This window comes from Canis lupus, chromosome 7 (assembly GCF_003254725.2).
Source record: "Canis lupus dingo isolate Sandy chromosome 7, ASM325472v2, whole genome shotgun sequence".
NCBI lineage: Eukaryota > Metazoa > Chordata > Mammalia > Carnivora > Canidae > Canis > Canis lupus.
In genome coordinates, this window is record NC_064249.1 from 4087860 (window position 1) to 4113561 (window position 25702).

At 37.7% G+C, this 25702-nt stretch overlaps 1 long non-coding RNA gene across 2 annotated transcripts in view; it reads right to left on the bottom strand.

Annotated features, from left to right (window-relative positions):
• Positions 1 to 4251: 4251 nt before the first annotated feature.
• Positions 4252 to 25702, bottom strand: part of LOC118355220 (uncharacterized) — a 64339-nt gene continuing 42888 nt past the window's right edge. For both annotated transcript variants that reach the window (XR_007411757.1, XR_004817256.2), the window contains 2 exons: positions 7507 to 7585; positions 4252 to 5605 (listed from right to left, as the gene is read on the bottom strand). This is a non-coding gene — a long non-coding RNA (uncharacterized LOC118355220). The remainder of the gene's footprint in view (positions 5606 to 7506; positions 7586 to 25702) is intronic.

The following is a 25702-nucleotide window of genomic DNA, read 5'->3' on the forward strand; positions in this document are numbered from 1 at the left end:
ATAATGTATGCAAGGTCACAGAGCTAGTAAACTAGTAAAATAGGGACTTAAACCCAAGTGTGTGTAATTCCAAAGAACATCACTTGAATGGTTTCATTAGCTAATATGACTTTGCCGTTTCAATTCTCTCACTCGGAAAAGGGGTACCCCTAACAAAGCTTCCCTCCTCCAACCTACAGTTGAGAAGATCATTGCTTGAATATGCTGGGATCTAGGATATCCATCCTACTATTCCTTAAATGCCTTATGTACGCACCTTATTCTGGCGGTAACTTCCCAAGAAGGGGCTTTTTATTTGGGATCATTTAGAAATCTTAAATCCAGAACCTAGGTCTAAAAGAAATTTTATCCCTTGTATCAATCCTTTGAGTCATGTTATATGAAGACCATGCTTTTCTGCTTTCAGAGTTTCAGAGACCGTATTGTGAGTTGTCATATTCTTAAGTATTAGGATAGATTTCTACTTTAAGCTGCATTAGCTCCATCTTTGTAAAATTTTAGGTTCAATTGTCTGAAGTTTCATTTTCTTTCCACTCCTCAGGCATGAAGCTTCACCCTCCGCTCGGGCTGGGTGGCCGCACCCGCCCCCCTCCTGTCCCGGGCCTGGGTCCCATCTACAGAAGACCTATTATTCTCATTTCCTTTGCTTTTCCCAGCATTCAATTCTGTGATGCTTTCCCTCCTCTGCTTTTCATCCTAGGACTCAGACAAAGCCCTCTCTCATGAAGTGCTCTCTATCTTCATGAGCCATCTTCTTCCTGCTGCTCTCCTGGAACAATCTCTTATTTACCCTCAGCTATTGTGTCCATTTTCCTTTGTTTTCCCACCACAGCCAGAATCCTATATTCTTTCTTTTTTTTTTCTCTAACTTCAAGAAGCCTCTTTCCCATGGGCCCTTCCCCCTGACAGCCCCAAAGGCTCCCCCACCCCCATTCAGGTGAGTTAATGTGACTTGCTCCAGTGTTTTCTATCAGACCCTTTCATCCCAGAGCCTGAAGAGGGCACAGCTGCTTCTGAATCTCTTTTATTATAACAAGCTATGGGGATATTTGTCCTTCTTCACCGTGAAGATTACAAACAGTATTACTGTGACAAGCGACTCTACAATGTCCTTGCTTCTCACACCCAAATCACTTAACAGCCTAGTGACCCAATGATGATAACCTCTTTCACCCTATGAAAGGCAGAGCCCTTCCCTTGACTTACCTGAAAAGTTACTCGCAATTAGCTGCTTGGTGCTTGTACCAATTCCTGCCTCTTGGCTCTTGATATTTATTTACTCCTCTCTTTCTGAAGATCTCCTGCTATTTTGATGCTTTCTCTTCCAGGTCCTCAACAAACCAAGTACCCCAGGTTGTAGAAATTTTTCTATATCCTTAGACTTGCACTCCTACTGTAATTTTTCCCCCACATTCCTAGGATATAGCTGTTATCAGCTGCATATTAACGGATTTAATCAATCTTATGGCTTAAAAGTCTAAAAGAGGAACTGGTTAGCTAAATCATCCAGAACAAGAACTGTTGAGTATTGCTTTGCCATCTTCCAGAGACCCTGCTTTCTATTTCTTTCGTATTCTGCTGGGCAGTGATGCTGCCCCAGCCATAGGCTCCCCTCTTCTGTTTGTCTGCTCTCTCATATTCCTCAGGACATGGTTGGCAAAATAATTAAGGACTATCTGAACCAATAATTATGACTCTTTGCTTATGGAGTCTCTAGTACCATGCTAATGGAAGGAGGGGGGAAAAGAGAGAAGATAAGAGCAAAGAAATTGAAAGATAGAAATTGAATTTTTTTTCCAGTTAAGAAGGATCTTTATTGTTTCCAAGAGAGAATTTCTTTTCTAATAAGCTGGATTTGATATGTCATCCCAAATGTTTCCTGATTTTGCAGTGAATTGCAAAGATGTAAATGTGACCCCAAAGTACAGCATTATACTGTGACAACTGTAAGTGATAATACAATATTTTTTTAAAAACTAGCTTATTAAGGAGACTACAAAGAAAGCAAAAACTGAACATAAATTGTTTTCTAGTGCTTGCTGTGATTCTAGGTGCTATGTCTGCTGCAACATGCACTGTTTAACCATCCCCAGATTGACTCTGATGGGGGAGGATTGGGTCACGTGACTATCTGGGCCCCAATATCTCTGACCAAGGACTAACAGCACTGGTTGGCTGACTTGTGTCAATTTTGTCATCCTTTGAGTTGTGTCTGGAAGGTCTTTCATCAACCACATAGATCTACAGAAATCTGGGGATGATGGGGAGGCAAAGAGTGTTAGATAAGTTCCACTCCGGCAGGTATCCTATAAACACTGGCTGTTCAAACTATATAGTGTGCCTGAAAACTTGGTTAATGCTATCAATTAATCTCTGCATGTTGCCACAAAATTCAATCAAAATGTGTCATTAACTCAAGGAAAGCTTTAAAGGACGGAAATGTTTCACATATCAAAGTGCATAATCGAATATGTTTTCAGGACATTTGCTTCAACAGGAGTTTCAGAACGAGATTGACTGAACAATTATTTGCTAAACCAACTGACTACTTTCAGAGAATCAGCCCACTGATGTATTGCACATGAGATTATCATGACTTGTGAATTTTTGTTCACTACAACTTGACATACTGAGAAACAATCCCATGCTCAGGACTGTTGCAAACCAATGATTTTCCAGAATCTCATCTTAAAAATTTAATAAAGACTTTGTATTTTTAAAAAAAAGCTGCAAAAGCAACATGTAAAATAATTGTCAAATCCTGGTTCAAATTAGGTATAGTTTAAATTTTATACAGTTCCACTATATTCAATTCTGGTTCTCGTGGTTTAGATAAGCTTCATCATTGCTGCCAAATTCAAAGGAACTTTGAAATGATAGATATTAGAAAACTTTTTATGTCCAATTTTATTACATACTATGAATAACCATTAAATATGTGCCTTAAATTTATAATAGGCCTACTTCTAATCATAAAACTTTACATACCCACTGCAGAGAAGTCAGAGGGAAAATAACAAGGAAATCAAATTAATTGATCTTAGTGAAAGATAACTGTTATTTTCATTTGAACATATTTCATTGGCCTTTTCCTAGATGAGTGCCAGGACTTAACAAAATTGAGATCATATTCCCAACACAGTTTTGTACCTTCTGTTTTTACCTCATATATATCCACACATTGTCAATAACTACAAATGGTCCACTATATAACTGTTAGATCCATTATTTTGTCATGTACTGTTAGATAAGTGGAATTATTATTTTTAGTAGAAAAATATCATGAATGAAAATACTATTTAATAAAGAATTCTCTTCAGGAGTCTGAAGAGAGTGGGAAATAAAGCATGGGGAAAAATCTTTCATTCAGCTAAATATTTATCTTAATCTCACTACAAAAGATTGGAAATCAGAACTAGACTGAGTATTAAGAGAAAAAAAAGGAAAGATGTTGAAGAATTTTGAGTAATATTGTGTGGCCTTAATACGTTATTAGTCATGACAGATGACTAACAGAAATAAGTTAAAGATGGCTAAAAGAGAACTTGAAGAAGAAAAAAATTAATGTAATTATCAGGAAAGGAGAATCTAAAAATAGAGCTTTTGAGGAAGATAGCTGTACTTCACACGTACTGAGAGTGAAACCATCTCAAAACAGCCAAGTGGAAATATCTAATAAGCAATTTAAAAACTAGACTCAAAATTAGCTAGAGAGCAAGACCAGAAATAATATTAATAGCTTTTATTTTACCTAGCTCTGACCATGTGGCACTTGCTGCATACATACTTTCCAGTAACTACCTATATATACCGCACACAAGTTTAACTTGAGAGAAAAAGTCTATGTCTGGTGCAACTCAGCAAATGGAGTAAAAGTCAAGAGATGGGATATCTTGAGGTGTGATGGCAAGAGAAAATGAAGTCACTTTAGGACATGTAGGTGAACTGGTATCAATCATTTTGTGTCCATGTATCATTCATTCAAGATGAAAAATCAGTAGTTCCCCCAAAAGAAAGTCAAGGTGATGTTAAGAAGTTAGAAGAATGAGTGCCAGGCACGAAAAACAACAGACCTCACTACAGAAAATGATTGTTCCAATAACAATGACAGTCAAATTGAACTCAATGAGTTCAGGCATTGTACCATGGTTTATATCCTCACAGCAAATTTCTTCTTTTTTTTAAGATTTTATTTATTTATTCATGAGAGACACACACAGAGAGAGAGGCAGAGACACAGGCAGAGGGAGAAGCAGGCTCCATGCAGAGAGCCCAACGTGGGACTCGATCCCAGGTATCCAGGATCACGCCTCAGGTGCCAACCGCTGAGCCACCCAAGGATCCCCACAATAAATTTCTGATGCAGGTACTCATAGAAGTTTCCTGAGTCTGAGCAACAAATGGTCACAAGCCACATGGCTTAAACACCCAGAAATTTATTTTCTTACAATTCTGGAGCGTAGGAATATGCAGTCAAGATTTCCATAGGCTGTACTCCCAGCAGGACGGGAGACTCCAGGGAGATCCTCCCTGCCTCTTTCAGCTCCTGCTGGCTGGCACTTTCCATGGCTGCCATGGGTTGTGGCCACCTTACTGCTACCTCTGCCTCTTTCTTCGCATCACTTTCTCCTCTACTGTTTGGATCTTTCTTCCATGTTTTATAAGCACACCATTGGATTGAGGGTCCAACCCAAGATGATCCATCTCAAGATCCTTAGTTTAATTACATCTGCAAGGATCCTTTTTTCCAAATAAAGTAATATTCATAGGTTCCAGAGATTAGGATGTGGAAGTATTTTTTTTTTGAAGACCACCATTCATCCCACTACAGTATAATAAGCAACTTTATTGTAATGTTAACTACGTGGAATGTGTGTAAACGAAAGCTTATAGGTTTAGCAACAGTCTCACAACTACACAGTGAGGACAGCCGTATTCAAACCCAGCTGGTCTAACTCCCATGTCTATGGTCTTACCCACCACGCTGTGTGTGATACACAGAGCACAGGAGATGAAATAATGTAGAATAATAGTCAGAATCAAAGATCTAAAAGAAAATGCTTCTACCAATATCAGAACAGAGAAAATGACCACCATGAACTATGGACGTCACCAAGTTGGGGTGAGGATGTATTGTTTGTTACCATCAAGACCACACTGCCTATACATATTTGTTGCCTAAGTGAGTTGTTTGGTAAACTGTATAAATTTGATTTCACACTATGAGAGTCATAATTAATCTTTTTAAATTAATTTGTTTATTAATTTATTTGTTAATCTTTATGTTAACTTATAGATCCATCCCTGAAATAGATGGGCCTCAGTTGCTACAATTTTAGACAAAAGTTTAGTCCATAGAATAGGAAAACCAGAAAAGGAATTCTCCATGAGAATGGTGCTTGGACAATATAAATCTGTGTCTAAATTAAATTACTTGTTATATCTATACATTTTCTAGAGACATTGCTGGTGCGTTATTAATTACACACAATTACGTTGCAAGGTATGTGTGTGTGCATGTGCATGTGCGCATTTGCTGCTCCAAGTAGACTGTAAGACGGTTGAAGGCGGGCTTCTACTCTCAGTACGTAGGATAGCACCTTGCCTGTAAAATAAAACCAGTAAACATTTTTTGAGAAACTAATTTCTTGACCTATGCAAGTATCTGACCTATCAACATCAGACACACATATATTATTTAGTTAGTATAAAGCTGCCTTGCTTTCTTCTTTTATTGTCCATCATTTTGCTAATAGAAGATGACAATTCAAACCCTAGGAAATTTCCCCCAAGGGATGGTAACGCTGGTTATGATACACGATCCAAACACCATTACTGCAAAATTCTAGTAAATACAACTTTGAAATATTGTTAATAATCAGTGTAGCACTTATAAGAATTGATCACATGAGGAATTCCAGGGCAATTGTTAGCTTACTATATTTGGGGCAGTGCCATTCTTCCTTGTTAAAGATGTGCTAAGACTGTTAGGGAGATCTATGCTGACCTTTTCTTACGTAAACATACCACTACCATAGGTAGCCCATTCTTACACACATATTGATTTTTCTCCTATTTCCCTAACTTTTCAAATACACAGACTATTCCTTTCTTAAATCTCCATGTCAAGGAGATGTTCTTGACCATCCCATCTGAAGTAGCTCCCATCTCCTACCACCTTGTTTTATTTTCCAATATTGTTTTATTATTTAAAATTGTCTTTATCAAAAAAAATTGTCTTTATCAAAAAAAATAAAAAATAAAAAATAAAATAAAATTGTCTTTATCACTTCTATGCTCACTGGCATTGTCTGCCTTCCTTCCACTGTTTCTGTTATTCCTAGAGTGTAGAATAGTGTCAGGCACAAAGTAGGTCTTCAGTAAATATTTGTTAAATGAATTCACGAATAATCAAATTCAAACTCTTATGTATAATTAAAGCCCTGTGTTAGACTAATAGGGTGGTCTGCTTCTTGGCAAATACAGGAAAGACGTATAAGAGAAGAGGAGAGCTCTAGGTAGCTCTCAAATGACACTGCAGTTTTGGCTTTTCTTTCTGGTATTATTTTTTCTATGGGCCACATCTTTCCCTGGAGGTATTTAGAACCTTCTGCTATTTCAGAAAACAGCAGCAGAATTTTTATACTTCGAGAAAATAATTTTCTGATAACATTAGTCATATTGCTTCGTTTGACACTATACATTTAGCTGTAAGAGGTGTCACACTATAACTTAAAATTCCTACTTGATAGCTAGGGTTAACCAAAATCTGTTAGAAATGATTGTCTCGTCCAGGATAATGTCGGTCTCTGCAATCAGACAGAGGCCCTTCTTCTCACTCTCCTCCAGCTCCTTTGCCAGACTACTTATTGCTAATCTAACAGTCGGAGATGACCTGTGACTTTGTCCATGTTATCACTATCACTGTTAAACAAATTTAGCCTGTGTTCAGGACGCACTCTCGTCATCCCGTGGGTATAGGAACCACGGCCTCTCTTCTTTGCAGGGTTATTCTCTGCAATTGCCACAGTCCCTCACGCACAGACGGTCCTTTTTCTGTTGCACAAAGGAATTGTCAGGAAACAACTGCCAGTTCTCTGCTTTGCTCAGGCCTCATGTTTGACTCTAGGAAAGCAAATGTGTATAAGAGACAGGGCTGGGTGTCTAGGACAGATGCAGGAGAGAACAGGACTCCCGGGTTATGCGCTACAGACAGAGTAACCGTGAAAATATTCCCATCCATTGTGTTAGGACAGATGAGGAGCATTAACCCAACCCACCCGGGTTGGGAAGTGGGGGAAGGGTAGGTATCAGATAGGTTTGAGGTACCACCTCTGGCTTCTTCACTTCTCCTGAAGAACAAAGTTTTGTCTATTTAAAAATACATACCAAAAATAAATAAATTAATTAATTAATTAATTAATAATAAATAATAAATAAAATAAAATAATAAAATAAAATAAAAATACATACCAAAAAAATTTAAAAATAAATAAAAATACCTACCAAACAAATCACGTCAGTGGATGTTTGGTGTTGCTTCCTCTCGCCCAGTATGCAACCAGGATCTTTTTCCTGCCGGTTCCTGTAGGTATAGATAGTGTTTTTACTTATCTCCTTGTCAGAGAAGTAAATGTTCTCTTATTCTCCAAAATTCCCTGGAGAAAGGCAGGTTATATTTTCATTTACCTCTGATATTGGTAATGATTTTGTTGAAGGATGATGGACACTAAATGTGTATCATTTCTCATCCCCTCTGCCGTTCAGCCAGGATGAAGACTTGAGGCAGGCACTGCTTAAGACAGGGAGATAGCCAAGTCCCTGATCTCCAGAGACTAACATCCTGGGGATGCCCAGGGGGTAGGAGGAGGCTGAACAAATAGGGTAATTTCAGCTAGTAATAAGAACTACACGGACTATAAGACAGGAAACAGTGTAAGTGGGAGGTTGAGAAGAGCTACTTAGCTAGAGTGGTAAGGAAAGGCAAAGACCTGGGAACAACAAGCAAGTGCAAAGGTCCTGGGGTCAGGGGTAAGAATACCTTGATTGAGTGATTGAAATAAGACTAGTGTGGCTGGACTGTGAGAGAGACAGAGAGACAAGACAGAGACAAAGAGGGATATGACAGGATAGTGCGAAGGTGGACTGACACCAGTTCTACTTTTTATCCCAAATCCCATAATGCATTACAATCACTTTTTCACGTGTGCATCCTGAAATTCTAGCTGCTGAGAACATATTGACACTTTTTTAAATTTTTCTATTAATGCACACAAAAAGTATTGAAAATATTGAACTGTGCATGAAAAAGAAGCTGTGAATATTGATTGACAATATGCAAAATGTTGGAAAAGCATCAGAGATGAGAGAGAATACTATAAATATTTGATGTAACCGTACACATATGACTCTCGTTCATGTTAGGTACTATGGGCCTTGCAAAAGCACCAACGTTATTAAATGCATCCATAGATCCTAAGTCAACTTCATGAGGTTTTAACTTTAAACCCTAAGTATCTTTCTTCATAGGCACCTCTTCTCAAAAATCACATTCTTAAAATCACATTTAAGGTATTTATTTTGGCTAACTTTTAGTGAGCTCTTAAAATATCCTAGTCACTATGCACACTCTTTATATGATAGCTAATTTAATCTTCCCCACAATCTTATGAACTAGAAATCATTGATATTCCCATTTTGTAGATTATTAGGGAACCAATAATAAGGTTAGGAAACTTGCCCAAGGTTACACAGAACAACACTACGCCTGCTTACACCTTTTAAATCTGTGGTGAGGTCACTCCAATTCAACTTGCAATGTCCAGAAATAAAGTCAGCCATCAAATGAACCTAATGCTTATATTTATAAAAGGAATATTTTCCAGATCATTCTTCTTTTATAGAGGTTATACAGAATTGCAGGTAACTATTTCAGCTCTCAACGTGTGCAAAGAAAAAAAAAACACTTCTATTTTTCTCCAATCCAATGTAAATTTAATGTAAACCACCTGTCTTCATCTATCTATCTATCTATCTATCTATCTATCTATCTATCTATCATCTATCTATCTATTTATCTAATAGGGACAGAGCACAAGCAGGGGGAGTGGCAGGCAGAGGGAGGGAAGAACAGACCCCCTGCTGAGCAGGGAGCCAGATGTGGGGCTCCATCCCAGGGCCCTGGGATCATGACCTGAGCTGAAGGCAGACGCTTAACTGACTGAGCCCCCCAGGTGCCCCTAGTCACCTGTCTTCCTAACAGCATCTGAATCTCAGTCAACCTGGGGTGCTCCCTTTTCCCTGAAGTTAAAGCTAAGTTTTCTCCAGTGTCCAGGCAGTGGGGGGAAGAACATCCCTCAAATTGATTGCATTTGCATCTGTTCCTCAGGAACCCACAAGAGTTCCTACTGAGTCATTTCTTGTTTATGCTCCCCTTGGTGGCTCTAGAGCCTACTCTGCCTGCTGCTCTAATCTTCTGCATGAAAGCATGAAAATCGTCTGCTCCCGCATGCCCTAAGAGGCATGGTAAGCTTGGGTATGGTGCTACCCAAGGCCATTGTTCATACACATTTTATTTCACTGATCTTTAACACTCAGGACACTGGGAACTCCATGAGGTGATCAAGACCCTGGACACATCCTGGAGCCACTTCCTGCCCAGGGTCTTCCTGTACACAGAGCCACTCCTGTCCTGGGTCTTCCTGTACACAGAGCCATTTCCTGTCCAGAGTCTTCTTGTGCACAGAGCTCCACCTGGGAAGGGAGCAACCAAAGTCTCTACAGTTAGACTCCTCCAGACCCCTTCTGGGATATTTTTGCCCTGATCTGGGAAATCAGCCAACACTTGCACGAGGTACAGGGCACTCCTCCTTTCTCAAAGACCCACAGTATCAATGTCCGCCTCTTAGTTTCTCTTTGTCCCTCCCTGAGGCACCCTGTCCATACCTGGTGATACGCGCGGAACTTACATCATGTACTCTCCAGAGTCTATTGTATATTTGGTTTCTCGAGTCCCATCAGTTTCTGTCTACGGTCTCTGCTTTGTAAACTCAACAGCCAGCCAAAAAATTCAATGTTAAGATCTTTCTGTTGCTTTACTTTTTCCTTGAGGCAATGCATATCTAGCTATTGAGTCCATGAAAGGCCAAAAAGTAAAAGAAAATATTGGAGAAATTTATCTTTATATTTCAAATATTATATTATGGCATAGATGCAGTTGGTTAGCTCTCCAAGAAAAACCCTTAGTGAATATAATGTGAGAGGATATATTAGTGTTTACCAATATCTCATCTTTGGAGAAATAGCAATATTTTTGTTTTATTTTGTTCTAGACAGAAATACTAAATGCCTTGCTTCAATTCCAAAGTGTGTGTGTGTGTGTGTGTGTGTGTGTAGGTGGGATGGTTTCCTATATCCCATACCACCAAACAATTGTTGAACACCAGTAAAGTGTCTTACAATTCAACTCAATTACAACACTATCTTGGCAAATTGAACACCAATAAAACATAAATTTATTAAAAAAAATAAAAAATAAAAATAAAAAAATTACAACAGTATCTACCTGTAGATAGCATCGGGGCCCACAGGTTCGGGGCTCAGTCCTACAAGTCTGCTCCCCCATCCTTCACCTTCTCACACACACTTCAGACCACCAGTCACAATTCCAGGTCATCACCTGTGCTTCTGAGCAACCATCTATAGGCTAGAGGTTCCTACAACCCCCTTCTTGGGTTCAATTCCTCTGCTAGAGCAGCTCACAGAACTCAGTAAAACATTTTACTTACCAGATTCCAGGTTTATTATAAAAGGATATAACTCAAGAACATCCAGACAGAAAAGATGCAAAGGGCACCATATAGGAAACTTCCATGCCCTCTCTGACTATGCTGTTCTCCCAGCACCCCTCACCAACCCCAGAAGCTCCAAACCTCGTCTTTTAGGGTTTTTTTTATCACAACATTGTTTATTATGTGAATTTTTTACAATACAAACAAAAAAAATACAGAAATTCAAAATATGTATATAGCTAAATGCAGAATGGTGACTTTTTTTTTCTTTTCAAGAGGCCATGATTCCCATTTCTAGTGAAATAAAGAGACGGCACATAGGTAGAAATAGGTTGGTCGTTAGCTTCACAATTTTGCCTAGAAATGAGCTATAAATGCATTTTTTCCCCCTGCTACTTACCATAAAGTAAGTAAAAAGGGAATTAAAGGAAAGTTTCCTTTTTGGTTCCTACCATATGAAAGATGCTACATTCTATTTTAATGATGGATTTAACAGCATGACAAAAATCATTATTATTTTTTTGTTCTTGATGGAGATTAAGATGCCTTGTCTAGGTTGTTGTGTACTTAGAAACTAACAGCTCTAAGTACCTTTCCTACATTTTCTTTCTTTCTTTCTTTCTTTCTTTCTTTCTTTCTTTCTTTCTTTCTTTCTTTCTTCTTTCTTTCTTTCTCTCTTTTTTTTATTAAACAGATGTCTTCATTTTTTTTTTTTTAGATGTCTTCAATTTAATGCAAGAGAACATTTTACTGTTGTCTTTTAGGTTTTTATGGAAGCTTCCTTACAAAGGCATGATTGATTAAATCACTGGCTACTGGAGATTGATTGAACTTCCAGCGCCTCTCACCTTCCCAAAGCAGGGGGAGACCTGAAAGTCCAATCCTCTAATTATATGGTTGGCTTTTCTGGCGACCATCCCCCTACCTTTAGGTGACCCAGGCACATTCCAAAAGTCACATTAACATAACCAAGGGCACATTTGTCACTCTCATCACTTAGGAAATTTCAAGGGTTTCAGGGGCCCTGTGCCAGAAAGGAAAATGAAGACCAAACATATATTTCTAGTTTATAAATCACAATATCACAGATATAAAAGAGGACAGGTGACAGTAATACCAATCTCTAAAACAATTTATAAAAATGTATTCTTGTGCTATATTACTTTTAAACTATCCACTGCCTGCTTCTCATCTAACCCAGAGAGTATTTTAAGGAATAGAATATGATCTTCCTATATAGAGTTAAGAATTTACCAATGTTCTCTTGAGTCTATTTCCTTGGTTACAATTCTTCTTAATGCCAAGGTAAATTCATCCTTTGCAAGAATTCCCTAATTCTTCCATAATCACAATATTCCCTGAAGTCTCCTCTCAGAGTTGATCTACAGCACACAGTCCTCCTTTGTTGTTGTATCAAAGGATGACCACCAACGTAGTTGACAAACCATACTCCTGTGTTTTGGGTCTTTTTTCCTTTCTCTCACAATGAGTAATGAATGGGATTCATGTAACTAATTCAGCCCAGGGTCAACAAAATATCATGTGGGTAGGATGCTTCTGCTATAAAGAAACTAGCATTTACTTGGAAATTTCTCTCTGTCCAGTACCAGCACAGGACCACTGTATAATCCGCTTTCTAATTTAATTTTGAAACCAGATTGTAGCATAGGTATTAGTATCTTCATTTTACCTGTAAGAAAACTGAAGAAGCATATCATAGTTTCATAGTAAGGAGAAAAGTTAGTATTCAAACTCATGTATTTTTTAATATGCATTCATGTTTCTTCCTCTTCACTGAAAAGCTGAATATCTGTTAGAAGAAATAACAAGAAGATATGAAAGAGTGGCTCTTGAGTGATGAAGAGAAATGTCCATAATGAGCAAAAATATGGGAGACTGTAAGGGAACATGAGAAAGGAACTTAAGCATAAATTTGAGTTGGAGGTACCACAGATCTTCAAGCTTATGGGAATTCCTATTATATTATAACAAATGAAAGACAAGAAGACCTGAGCCCAAGGCAGGGCAATGATCGAGAGCCAGGAGAAGGAGGAAAATCCTAGGGATGTCAGTGATGTAGATGGATGTATACTGCTTTGCAAAAAATGGCACATACAGAGCCACCAGCGGGCACTGGTTAACTGGCTTTCCCACGTTGGGTGCAAGAGTCTTGACTAAAGTTTCAGTTGGATCCTACTAGAATGGGTATCCTTTTTTAACCGTACACCTAGACTTTAGTTTTTATTCTTTATCAGATTTGGAAATTTTATAACAGTTTTGTACAGAACAACTAAATTCACGTTTACTAAAGGATAAGTTTAAATGTATGTTCAAAGACCAACAAAAAGTCATTGTTTTTTATTTAACTGTCCAGCTAGAACTCCAAGGTGGTGCTAGTCGCAGATGCCAATCCTTCCTCAATGAGGTGAGGCTCTTAGCCACGTGTATTTACAAAAAGTGCTTTGGTCTCGGTCCTATCCAGGTGCTTCCATTGCCTCTGCGTGTGCATGTGTGCAGGATTGTGTACACGTTCTGTTCTTCTGTGTTTTATGCCAAAGAACTCGTTTCGTCTCAACTGGATGCCTTGCCCTGTCTATTTGGATGTGCTATCAGTCTTGCCATCTGCAATCATCAGCATTCTTCAGCCATGGTATTTCCATAACTTTAGCTTTTTATCTTTGTTTTTCTACATTCTACTGCAGGGATCTACACACATGTGGAAACCTGAAAGGATGACACACTCTTCCAAACACGCACTGGGAATGATCTCTCCACAAACTACTATTTTAAGCAGGATTTTATATGTTGCCATGAATTACAATAGGAAGAGAACAACTTCTGGATTAATGTTCCCTCCGTAAATCCCTCAGTACAAAACAGAAAGAAAGAGAAGGAAGAAAGAGAGATAGAGAGAGGAAGGAAGGGAGGGAGAGAGGGAGGGATGGAGGAGGAGGGAGGAAAACATGATTATTTTTGTACCACTGAAGGTTTCTTACACCTGCAGCAGTTATAGTTAAGGCAGTCTGCATTAATTCATCTGAATTTGCTATTTTACCATCGCACGCTAACTTATTTATAAGCTATAGAAGCACACACAAAAATAAGTTTCTTGAACACAGCCATAAACCAATGTTGATTTTTAATTTCCTTTGAAAAAGATATATTTTATTGCCTACTTTTAAAATAAAATTCTGTTCTGTAATAAAATGAACAGTGAAGTACCATCTTCTAAAAAAAATGCAGAGAGCTGGCCATTTCTGATTTTTTTTTCATTTCTGATTGTTTATAGAAAAACTAAAATGATTGAGGAAGAACAGATAGCCAGGTAGGTACAGGCATAAAACTTGGTTGGGTGCTCATGATGATACTTACACAAATCACACTTAACTATGTTATGCTAATTCTAAAATGAATTTGATCAATATATAACATTAACCTTACTGTCTTCACTTTAATCTTGAAATGTCTCTTTACTATATTGCTAGAGTATTTTGTAAATTCATTCATTCAACAAATAAACCTTTCAACAGAGACTGCATCCAAGGCTCTGTGCTAACTTCCAGGTGATGCAAAGATAAATGATTTCCAGAATCTACGCACAAAGGCTAAAATCACATAAATATCATAGTTTCCTTTATTTATTTATTTATTTATTTATTTATTTATTTATTTATTTATTTATAACATTTTTGAAAAGATTTATTTATTTGGAAGAGAAAGCCAGTGAGCTTCAGCGGTGGGAGGGGCAGAGGAAGAGAACCTTCAAGCAGACTGCCCACTAACGGGGAGCTCCAGAAAGGGGCTCAGTGTCGCAACCCAGGGGATCACGGCCCGAGAGATCATGACTGGAGCGGAAACCAAGAGTCTCACGCTCAACCGAGTGAGCCACCCTTGTGCCCCTATAATAGAGTTTTACATCTTCAGTGCCAAGGTTGGGTTTCATAATGCACTGCTAAAGGTTAGATGAAAAGGAATGTTGATATTTTCAGGAAAGCAGGAAAATGCAATTTCAAATAACTCTTGCTCTTTGTTCCAGAGATATACAGAAATGGTCACCGTATTACCCCAGGGTGGATGGCAAGTTCTTTCTGTCTAATTTCTTGTGGTTGGAACTCATTTGACACCAGCTCATTTTTCCTGCCAGCACAGTCAAGGTGTTCCGTGGGTTGCACTGTGAATGCAAGTTTATGCTGTGCTGGTGGAGTGAGGCTCCGGGCAGGAGGGCTGGCCCACAGAGTGTGGACAGACCTTGCTTTGTGCCACAAAACACAACCGCTAAATCAAACAGGGGCTTTTGGTGGATGATAAAACCTCAATGCAGTCAAACAAATGTGTTCTAACTGCAGTGGCAAATATTTTCTTCCTCCTGGCTGCCAGCTTCTTTCAAAGAGGATTCCCAAAGGCTTTTTGTCTTTGGTTTAGGTTTTGTGGGGGGCAAATTAATTCATGATTTGTTGTTATTAAAAAAGAAGGAAAAAAAAAAAAAACAAGGCAAATCAAAACAAAACAAAACCCCTCTTTCTCCAACCTTCCTTAAAATACCCACAGGAGCCCACCCAATGGAATGGCCTGAAACAAAACACTTTTGTTCAAAGCCAGTAAGGCTGGCGACCTGCAAGGTCTGCCCATAGCTACCTGTATCATGGGTAGCTGCAGAGAATTATGCAAACTGGCAAACTGGGTACATTTCACTGTTTTTACAACAATATGTTTTATTGTTCTCTCGCTAAGTTCTTTGCCGAGGGCAAGGAGCACTGAAGTAGCTGGCGGTGGCCCAGACACAGCTGTCAGCGGGAGCCTTACCACTTCTGGCATCACTTTTTTAGCCAAGAGGCACTGCGATTGCTTACCAACAAGTCACGATGAGTTGATAATGCAGGTGGACTAACTCATAAATATTTCAGCATTTGAGCATCTTTTTCCATCCATAGCGACCTAATATTACAACGGGTCCTCTCCTATGATGGGCAATTAGAGACAGGTAGGAGCAACTCTTAGAAAATCCAGGAAAATAGAGCTACTCTTCACTAAGCACACTGAATGGCTGATCGACCGGGGCTGGAACAGAACACTACTGAAAATTAAGCTTCGTTTAAACACTTTTCTTAAGTCTATACTATTTGAGTATTTTTTGATTGTGAACTAGTTATTTAAAAACATGGATTTGCTTCTCTAATGATGTTAAACCCCCAAAGTGAATTACCTGAAATGAATCTCAATAGGTAAGAAAGAGGGAAAAAATGGATTGTGTGTGACTAGAGGCAATCCATAGGATGGTACTTGGTATGTTGAAAGAAGTCCCCCCTTGAATTTTCATCAACTCTTCACCATTTGAATTAAGTGTTTGACAATTACTAATATTTTACTTAGGGGTATCCCATTAAAATGGATTCTTTACCATCTTCATAATGCTTTTTCCATTCTTTAAAGAACTATATGGGCTACAAAGCCTCGTGTAACATGTTGCATGAAGAAGGTTCCACAGCCTCTCTGGCACGCAGCTTCGGCCACCTTCTTTCCCTGCCCAGGGCACTTAATTCTTCCCCCCTTCCCTACTCTTTTTCTTAATGTTTCATCCAAGCTTTCAGAACACACTAAGAGAAAGGATCTAGGGCACTTGCAGCTATGGCAATGCCGTGGAGTATGTGAGCCAGATTGTGGATGCCAACCCTGCAGCTCACCGTACATGGGGCTGATCCTACTTCACGGTGCTGCTTGGGGATGAAATAACACATACAAGGCTTCAAAAATTTTAAGGTGGAGAGAAGTAGGTGTTATTGTATTTCAGTGACAGAGAAAATAATGTAAATATGTCACATTTTGTGCTTTGATCGGAAATGCTTCCAAATCCAGAGTCTTCCTTCATTCAATTTTAAATCAAGTGCTGAAAATACCAGAATAATTTCATGTGGGAAGGGAGGGCAACCAAGGCAAAAACTTTTTGGTAAATTGAGGTTGGTTTATGTTCCCGAAGCAGAAGCAAAGTAATTTGCTTTTTCTCTCCAGTGAACATTTTCCTCTCTGGATTTTCATCCCAAACACACTCGGAGACTAGATATTTTCAGAAGTATATAGAATAAAATAATAACTGTCTTCAAAAAAATAAATAAATAAAAGTAACTGTCTTCAGGTCCTTCTATTTTACCACCCTGTTTAGGTGGGACAAGACTTAATTTGTCTAAGGTGGCAACTTTCCTCATTTAGCTTATGCAACACTGTTTGGTTTTATTTGTGGGTTCATTTCAGGCTTAATACTTTTAAAAGGAAAGGGACACATGTGTTTCTGGTTATGTTTGGGGGTTTCTTTTCAAGCTGTACATGAATCAATGATCTCTCACACAAATAAGTGTCATAAAAAAGCAAATACCCGATAAACTGTGAATAATAATCCAAAAACAGAAAATGCTAGCCTGAATCAGCCAAGTAACTGGTTTAAACAGAGAACTGGGGGTATTGTGTTCACAGCCAAAGCCGGATTTGAAATTTCTCTCCCAGTTGCACTGACGATTCTTTCTTGAAGCACTAGATGGCACTATGAATTCACTTAATTTAGACCCAAAAAAGCCCATCAGTAATTTCAAACAGAAAAAAAGATGAGAATTTTCCTTAACTGATGTGATAGTCTGACACATATTCTTAAGGAGATGAATTTATATGATGTAACAGTTATTACATTAAGTTTCAGTGAAAAAAAAAGCAGCATCTTCTTTCGGCAAAGGAAATGTGACTGTTTCTACGAACACACCCCAGTCAAATCAATGCTCAAGAGTCGAGTCAGAGAAGAGTCAGACATGCATGTTGGCTAACTTGACTACTTTTTGACTTTCTTGACTACTTGACAGTCAAAACAATCAGGCCAGTTTGTGTGTCAATACAGCCTGCAGTTTTCATGTTATAAAGTGAACTTCTGTGTTTGGTAGATTTCTTTGCGGCTGCCTTTGTAGTCTGGCTGGTTAGTTCAGTTGGTTAGGGCACTCTACTAATGAGGCCAAGGTCACCCCAGTTTCCATCCTTGCCCGGGGGGTACGTTCTCCTCACAGAGAGGAAAGGCTGTTTCTGGACTGAAAACTATGACCTTAACTCTGACCAGCCATCTCATGAATGCCTGATCTTCAAAGATGACTGCATACGAAATTCCGGATGATCAGAATAAACACATCATTACAAGGAGATAAAAGCAACTCAAAGTGTATATCCTATTAACAAGAGATCTGCAGTGCCATTTTTTTTCTCTAGAAAGGACCCCGAGAGTGCTTCTACAATCAACTCTGTTAACTAGCAAAGTTGTATTCCTTGTCCATCCATTCGAACAGTGTTAAGAACCCTCTCTATGCCAGGCAGGGCACTAGATATTGAAGGACAGGGAAGGAAGAAGTGGCCAGTACCACAATGACTTAGCAATCTCATTAGGAAGATAAATAGGTAAGCAAATGTTAGATAATGTGACAAATACCATAATAGATATTTACATAAACTGTCAGGAAGCAAAAAGAAAATCTGACTTCCAGGCAGTCATATGAACTAGATGGTAAGGGATTGATGTGGACAAGAGCCAAACGTGTACAAAAGCATTCAGATGAAAAAAAACAGCATGTGGGAACGGAGGTGTGTGACACAGAGAAGCATGTTGGAGGACACAGAAGTGTTTCTTGTGCCTAGAATTTTGGGTATGTGTTGGGGAGTGGCAGTAGTTGAGCTGGCAAGGAGTCCAAATTAAATCAGATAAGCTTTACATGATCTTAAATTTAAAAATCGATGAAACCAAAAATATAAATATCCATGAATCCTCATGAACATGAATAAACAGCTGAGTAAATAAGTAAATGGGGGAGATGGGATAAATCTCTCATCCAGAAGAATCCTGAATAATGTATGCAGAGACTACCCCCTCAAGGAGGTGGAACATAATTTCCCTCTCCTTCAGTGTGGTCTGAATATAGTAACCTTCCTTCAGAGAGTACAGTATGGAAAGAGGGATAAAAGAGTGAGTGACCATGGAAAAACCTGGCGAACACCCCTCAGCCAGGTTGATTAAGGTCAACAATGACAGTGAAAAGTCATGTTCGTGGTACTTTAGCACCATGGCCTTCTTCCCCAAAACCCACACCTTCAATTTAACCATGATATCAGAAAAACCCCCATGGAAGAGCATTGTGTAAAATATCTGACCAGTGCTCCTCAAAATTGCCATAGTCATCAAAAATGAGGAAAGTGTCACAGCCAAGAGGAGCCTAAAAAGACATGACAGCTAAGTGTTACGTGACATCCTAGATGGAACCCTGGAGCAGGAAAAGGACAGCAGGCTAAGACCAAGGAAACATGAAGTGTGGACTTCACTTAATAGTGTACCAATATCAGTGCATTAATTTTGATAAACATCATACTATTATATGACATTAATAAGAAACATTGGGTGCAGGATACAGGAGAACCCTCTACACTATCTTTGCAATATTTTTTTTTGTCAATCCAAAGCTATTCTAAAGGAAAAAGTTTAAAAATCTGAGTAGCAAATTATCATTTTGAATAAAACTAAGGTATTATTTTTTTTCAAGAGCTATTTGTAAATGTGGGAGCATTCTCTACTTATACCTCTCCTCTAAAAGGAAGGAAGGAAAGAAAGGAAGGAAGGAAGGAAGGAAGGAAGGAAGGAAGGAGGGAGGGAGGGAGGGAGGGAGGGAGGGAGGGAGGGAGGGAGGGAGGGAGGAAGGAAGGAAGGAAGGAAGAAAGGAAGGAAAATTGAACTGGACTTTGGCTTCAAAAATATCTACACATTTTGAGAGCCACGTAACATACCCATGTAACACAATAAAGTGATTATAAAATAACTGATGGAAAAGCCATTGTCAATCCCATCCATGATCAATGGGCAAGGATGGGGAATAGATACACAAAATACTCACCAGAGATTATGAATTGTATTCCCATATTTTTCCCCAGTGGGATGATTGAAAACACACCAGTAAAATTCATATTAGACATTTCAGTTCTCCAAAGTCTTGTTAAAAGAAAAACAATCAAAGGATACCACTTTAAGTTAGTATTACACGGCATACAAAGCCTGGGCTTCTTCAGGCACCAGACACAGGGAAGAGACACGATGGAAAGCATTTAGAAGGAACCAAGAGAGACTCCTTCTTCTTTATGAGCAAACATGGCTCATAATGTTTAAAGAATAAAGACTGTGAACAGGATAAACTTGCTGCTCCCATTTCCAGCTGAGGAAACGAAGGCTCAGAAAACTTGCTCCCACGACAGCAGCAGTGGCAAAAGAATGGCAGTCTCAGGCTTGTTTTGCAAAATGTATTCTCTGTACATTGTGTTCTATGTAAGTGGTATCCCCTGGAATTGTCAGGCCTGGCGGAGCTGTAGAAGTCAGAGCAAATCCAGGTCTTCCGAGCTCTAATTTTGTGTACTTGTTTCTCATTAGGGACAGTTGAATAGGGACTATTTACCCAGTGATATTTTTGTTATTGCAGAAAAGCAATTGTTTTGTTCTAGATTCTTTTTTGCTCACTCTGCAGCTTGCATTGGCAATGAGAAATACCATCAGTGCACCAATCCAAGGGCAAAAACATGATGTGTCCCTTAGTCAGCAATTGAGGGGAAAGAGCATTTATTTCCAGTAATACTTAATAAGCAATGCTTAATAAGGTTCATTAATACTGAGGAAAAAAAATTTTTGACTATCTCTTATTATAACTCTCAGTAGATTTGTGATATTGAATTTGTCTTCCTACTTGATAGTTACTCACTTACATGCTGAGAAGTTTCTTTCATCTAAGATACTTTATGGAAAATTTTATCTTTTGAATTATTTCTTTGAATTATTTTGTGACTTTGAATCATTTTGATGATTAACAACAGTAAGAAACACATTATGTAGTGATACAATAGACTCACACAGGCATACACATACATTTAGCTCAACTCACAAGGCAATATATATGCTTCATTTGTACAATCGCTCATATTCTTTTTTATTTTATTCTCATCCATTTATTAAATTTAATTTATTATTCACTAAATAATGAGACCCTTTAATTTCATATCATGACTTACAGTTTAAAGAATATTACCTTGAATATTAATTCACAAAATATATCCATAATATTACTAAACAAAAAATCTTTTTAGACTCCTTTATATTTTAGGTGTTATACTGAAACAATGCCAGGTATATATTTAGACTCAATGAGTTTTTTCAAAATTAAATAAATTAATTAACTTTCTAACTAAAACATGTTGGTCATTTGCTGTAATTGCTAACCAAATGATTTTAACATGCCTTGGACACTGACTTTTTATTTAAAAAGCACATTAAATATGCTATCAGTAAAGCTGATAAATATAGACATAATTAACAGAGATATATATCATAGACTAGATGTAATACATATCTATTAAACTTCACTTCTGGAAAATTGCCTAAATGGCATGAATCCTAAGTGTTTAGCATCCTTTTTCAAAAGTAAATGAAGTAGTTGAGGAAATTTTCAGTGCTGATAAACAGGTATAATATACATAGAATCTAAATTAAAATTATATGAAATCTTTTCTTAAACATAAACTTGAATCTTGATTTACTTTTTATGGAAATTCCAGAAATGAATGCTTCTTAGATTCAAGATGAAAATATCTGAATTTCTCTCTTCTCCTTCCATCCTATCTTCTCCCATATTTTCCCCTCTCCTTTTTCCTTTTACCTTTTCTTTTTATTATATGTGGCCAGATATAGAAATAAGTATAGATATAGATGTGTGCAAATATATGACCAGTTGTATATACATACTTAACATATGTTCCCTTACTTTTTCCACTGAGATGGCCATGGGAACCGCGGTGTCTATGCTACAATGAGCACACGAGCAGCCAGACGTTGGTTTCTGAATACTATATGCTCCTGAGCTTCCCACAGAAATGACTTATTCCAGGGTTTGGGCAATGAAAATATCAGATGAGCCTGAACATCTGGTTTTACCAGAAAGTAAGAAAGAGCTCCAAGAATGGTGGGAATGGTGGGGACATGCTGTAAGAACCCAAGAATCAGCTTGAAGAGATTTCCACTGGCAAAATCTGAGATAATTTGACCATGAAGACCTGAGAGTAAGAGGTAACTCAACCCATTAAATAAAATAGGAACTCAGGAACTCATATTGGCACTAATTCATCAAATTGAGAGACTGATAAGGAATGGGATATTGCCAGAGTCTGAACATACCACACCACCAAATCCTAATTAAGTTACAAAGAAAGGAATATAGCTTCACTGTGAAGAAGCCTGAAAGTCCTTCTTTAATCAAGTGAGCAATGTGAACATGCCCATTAGTGACATGAACTGAGGTTGTAAGCCCCAGACAGATAGAATGAGGGAAACTCAGTGTCATTTCTGTTCTATTCCTACCAAAGATGCAAAAGTTGAATATCATCAGTTAGAAAGACCTGATATATTTCCTTATTTGCTCAACCCCTCTGTATATAAGCCAATCTCCTAACCAAGCCAAGATAGTTCTTGGGCTCAGCCCCGCCACTGGCTCATCAGCTCCGCAGCCACGTTAGCCCTTAACCTCGCTGCTTCCTTCAAGCAATGGGATGGATGCTCTCTCCACTATCTCATGTTAATATTCACTTGGGAGATTTTTACTGCAATTTTAGTTTTATAAAGTGTTTCTATTAAGAGATGGAGATGGTGTTTATTGTAGAAACTTGGCAAAATTTAGAAAGCACCGTCTAGAATTACCGGTTGCATTTTACAGGTAATACAGACTAAATATATATACTAAACATATAGATATATGTACTACACTTATACACTATATAAGTCTATATACTAAATATATAAATATATATAAATATAATACTTCCAACTTTTTTCTATATAATTCTTGTTAGGTAGAGAGGTGTTATAAGGTATTTCATATTATCAAATAACATCTCATAATTTTCCCCTTAATACTTCTTAAATTTTTATACTAATAAATATTCTTTTACAATACTACTTTGATGACTGCATATTATTTCTCATATTAATTTAATCAAAGTTTTGGACATTGGGGGTGTGTCCAAAGTTCTTCTATTATAAATAGTTCTATATGTGTATACTTTGCATGTTCATGATTATTTCCTTATGAAATAAAATTTCTGAAACAAAAAATTCACATTCATAGCATTTTGATATTTATTACCAAAATGCCCTCCAGAAGCATTATAGCCATTTTTATTCCTACTGAGAAGGTATGAGAGATCCTATTTCCCACAGCTTTGCCACATAAGCTACTATATATATTTTTTAAAGATTGTATTTATTTATTCATGAGAAAGAGAGAGGCAGAGATACAGACAGAGGGAGAAGCAGGCTCCATGCAGGGAGCCTGATGCGGGACTTGATCCCAGGACCCCAGGATCGCGCCCTGGGCCAAAGGCAGGCGCTAAACCGCTGAGCCACCCAGGGATCCCCAAGCTACTATATTTTTTTAAGGATCTTTAATTTGTAACTTTATTTCTTATAATAATTTGATTTTTGTGAGATTAACCATTTAAAAATGTTTATTGGCTTCTTGTGTTTCTTTTTTATGAGTTATTTTAACCTTTTTAAGCAATCTTTGGAAATTGTCTTTGTTGAAAATTTATATTCATTTTCTGAGTTCAGTAATCCTAATCAGATGCTATAATCCTCTATTTCAACTTAGATTTCCATCCCTGTCCTTGAGAAATTTGTAGAGCAGTGAGAGATGCAGACATGTAACAGAAACTACAACACAAAGTGAAAAGTATTTTATCAGATACTTTTAAATTTTGATATTGGAATACACTCGAAGAAAGCATTAATTCTCTATTGGGGGTCAGAAAAGTCTTCAGAAAAGAAATGACATTTGAGCTGGACTTTGAGGAGAAATGAGAGCTTTCCAGCTAGATAATTGGAGAAAAATATCTAGTGCTGAGGAAGAACCATGATCAGACACTTGAAGCCATGAAAATGAATGGCTTGTTTAGGAAACAATGAAAAATCTGATATAACTAGAATTTGAAATATATATACCTGACTCAACATACTCACACACACACACACAAGCACACACACACACACACACACACACGCACAGTATATATGTACATAGTTTATATACTCAAAAATTTCCATTTTAACAATATATAATTGTAAAACTCACATTCTACTTTAATTATCAAATGCCATATACAATTAATGAATGTAAGAGATATGTTCCTTTCTAATTTCCACTGAGGTAAACATTTTGAACTGAGTGGTTGCTTTCACTTAGTAGCCAAAACCTTATAATTGGGAATCATTTACTCAAAAAGATTTTTGATGTTGATCCATTCATCCCTTTATTTGTTTTTTAGTTGTTTATAGACCATCTATATGTGAGTAAGCAATTTTGAAATTCAGAGAGCCCCTTTACATTGTTTTTAACAAATGTGTGAAATTCTTATGAATCTGCCACAAATTCATTGATATTAAGATATAGTTATCCAAACAAAACAATAAGTAGTCTTATACTTCTAACAAAAATTTCACCCAAAACAAAAATAATTCTGCAAATTGTGGTGCCTTGGTGACTCAGTTGGTCATGTGTCTGCCTTCGCCTCAGGTCATGATCCCAGGGTCCAGAGATCGAGCCCCACATGGAGGCCCAGGTCGGGCTCCCTGCTCAGCAGGGAGTCTGCTTCTCCCTCTCCTTCCATGCTCTCTTTTGCTGTCTCTCAAATGAACAAATAAAAAATCTCCAAAAAAAAAATAATGATTCTGTCAATGATATTTAACATGTAATGGCCCAAATCTTTTCCTTATGTTTCTACTTTTAAGCATATTTTATTTGTCGTGTCTTTTAAATATCTATTAAGAAACTTAAGTAGAAAAAAAAAAAAGAAAGAAACTTAAGTAGAATTTTAATTAAAAATTAAATTATTTTCCTATACATAAAGATCTCAAGCACCTTGTCTTGTGTGTGTTCCTTACACAGGTAATCTCAAACATGTATGAAACATGCTAGCTTCAATAACAAACTATGTGAAACTTGACAAATATATCTTAAACTCTTAAGTTTATATAAAAACACTAAATCATAAATTAAAAAGTACTTAACTGAATTCCTCTTCTGTGAAGGCAGTTGGAAAATGCTGCTGGGAGTGAAATTGGGACACAGCCCCCGTAAGTACAAAAATTTGCAATCCAATTAAAGAGACAAAGTGGATACCAATGACAAAAATGTAAATAACAACACAACAGTTAAATAGTTAATTATGAGAACTACTCGAGGCTTGTAACAAAGCAATATGTTATTAATTGCCAAGTGTGATACATATCCATGATGTATTAAAATTTCAAACAGGAAGAATTCAGAGTGGAGCCAGAATGACTTTGGAAGGTTCTTTCTCCCTAATTTCCAGAAAATGAAACCAATAGCATACATCAACATCTGTTAAATCTTTTTCCCCATCCTGTAGAAGATATTTCATCTACTTACTTTTTCTTTGTTCTCTTTTCCACTGCCATTTCTATATAAAATGTGGCAGTTTAAATGACTGTGAAGTCTATAATGTCCTTTGAAACATAAATCTCTGCCAAGTTGTTCAGATTTTGCTGACCACACAACTGACTCCACCATTTTGGCTGAGTCAACAGTTTCCTATCAATTTATTCAGATGGATGAATTACTTGCATGTGTCACTACCCTGATGTATACTCAGGTGAGATCCTCTGAATTTCCCCATCCAAGCCCACCCACTGGCCATAACATCAGCATACATCCATTTCCCCTGGCTCCCTGACACAAATACTGGCAGGGTCAGGAGGCTAAGGTGAGTTGTAGGTTTCCAATTTGCACACCACCATTGCTGGATATTTTCTCCAACGTGATTCCTTCTCAATGTGAACCCAAACTTGACGTTCA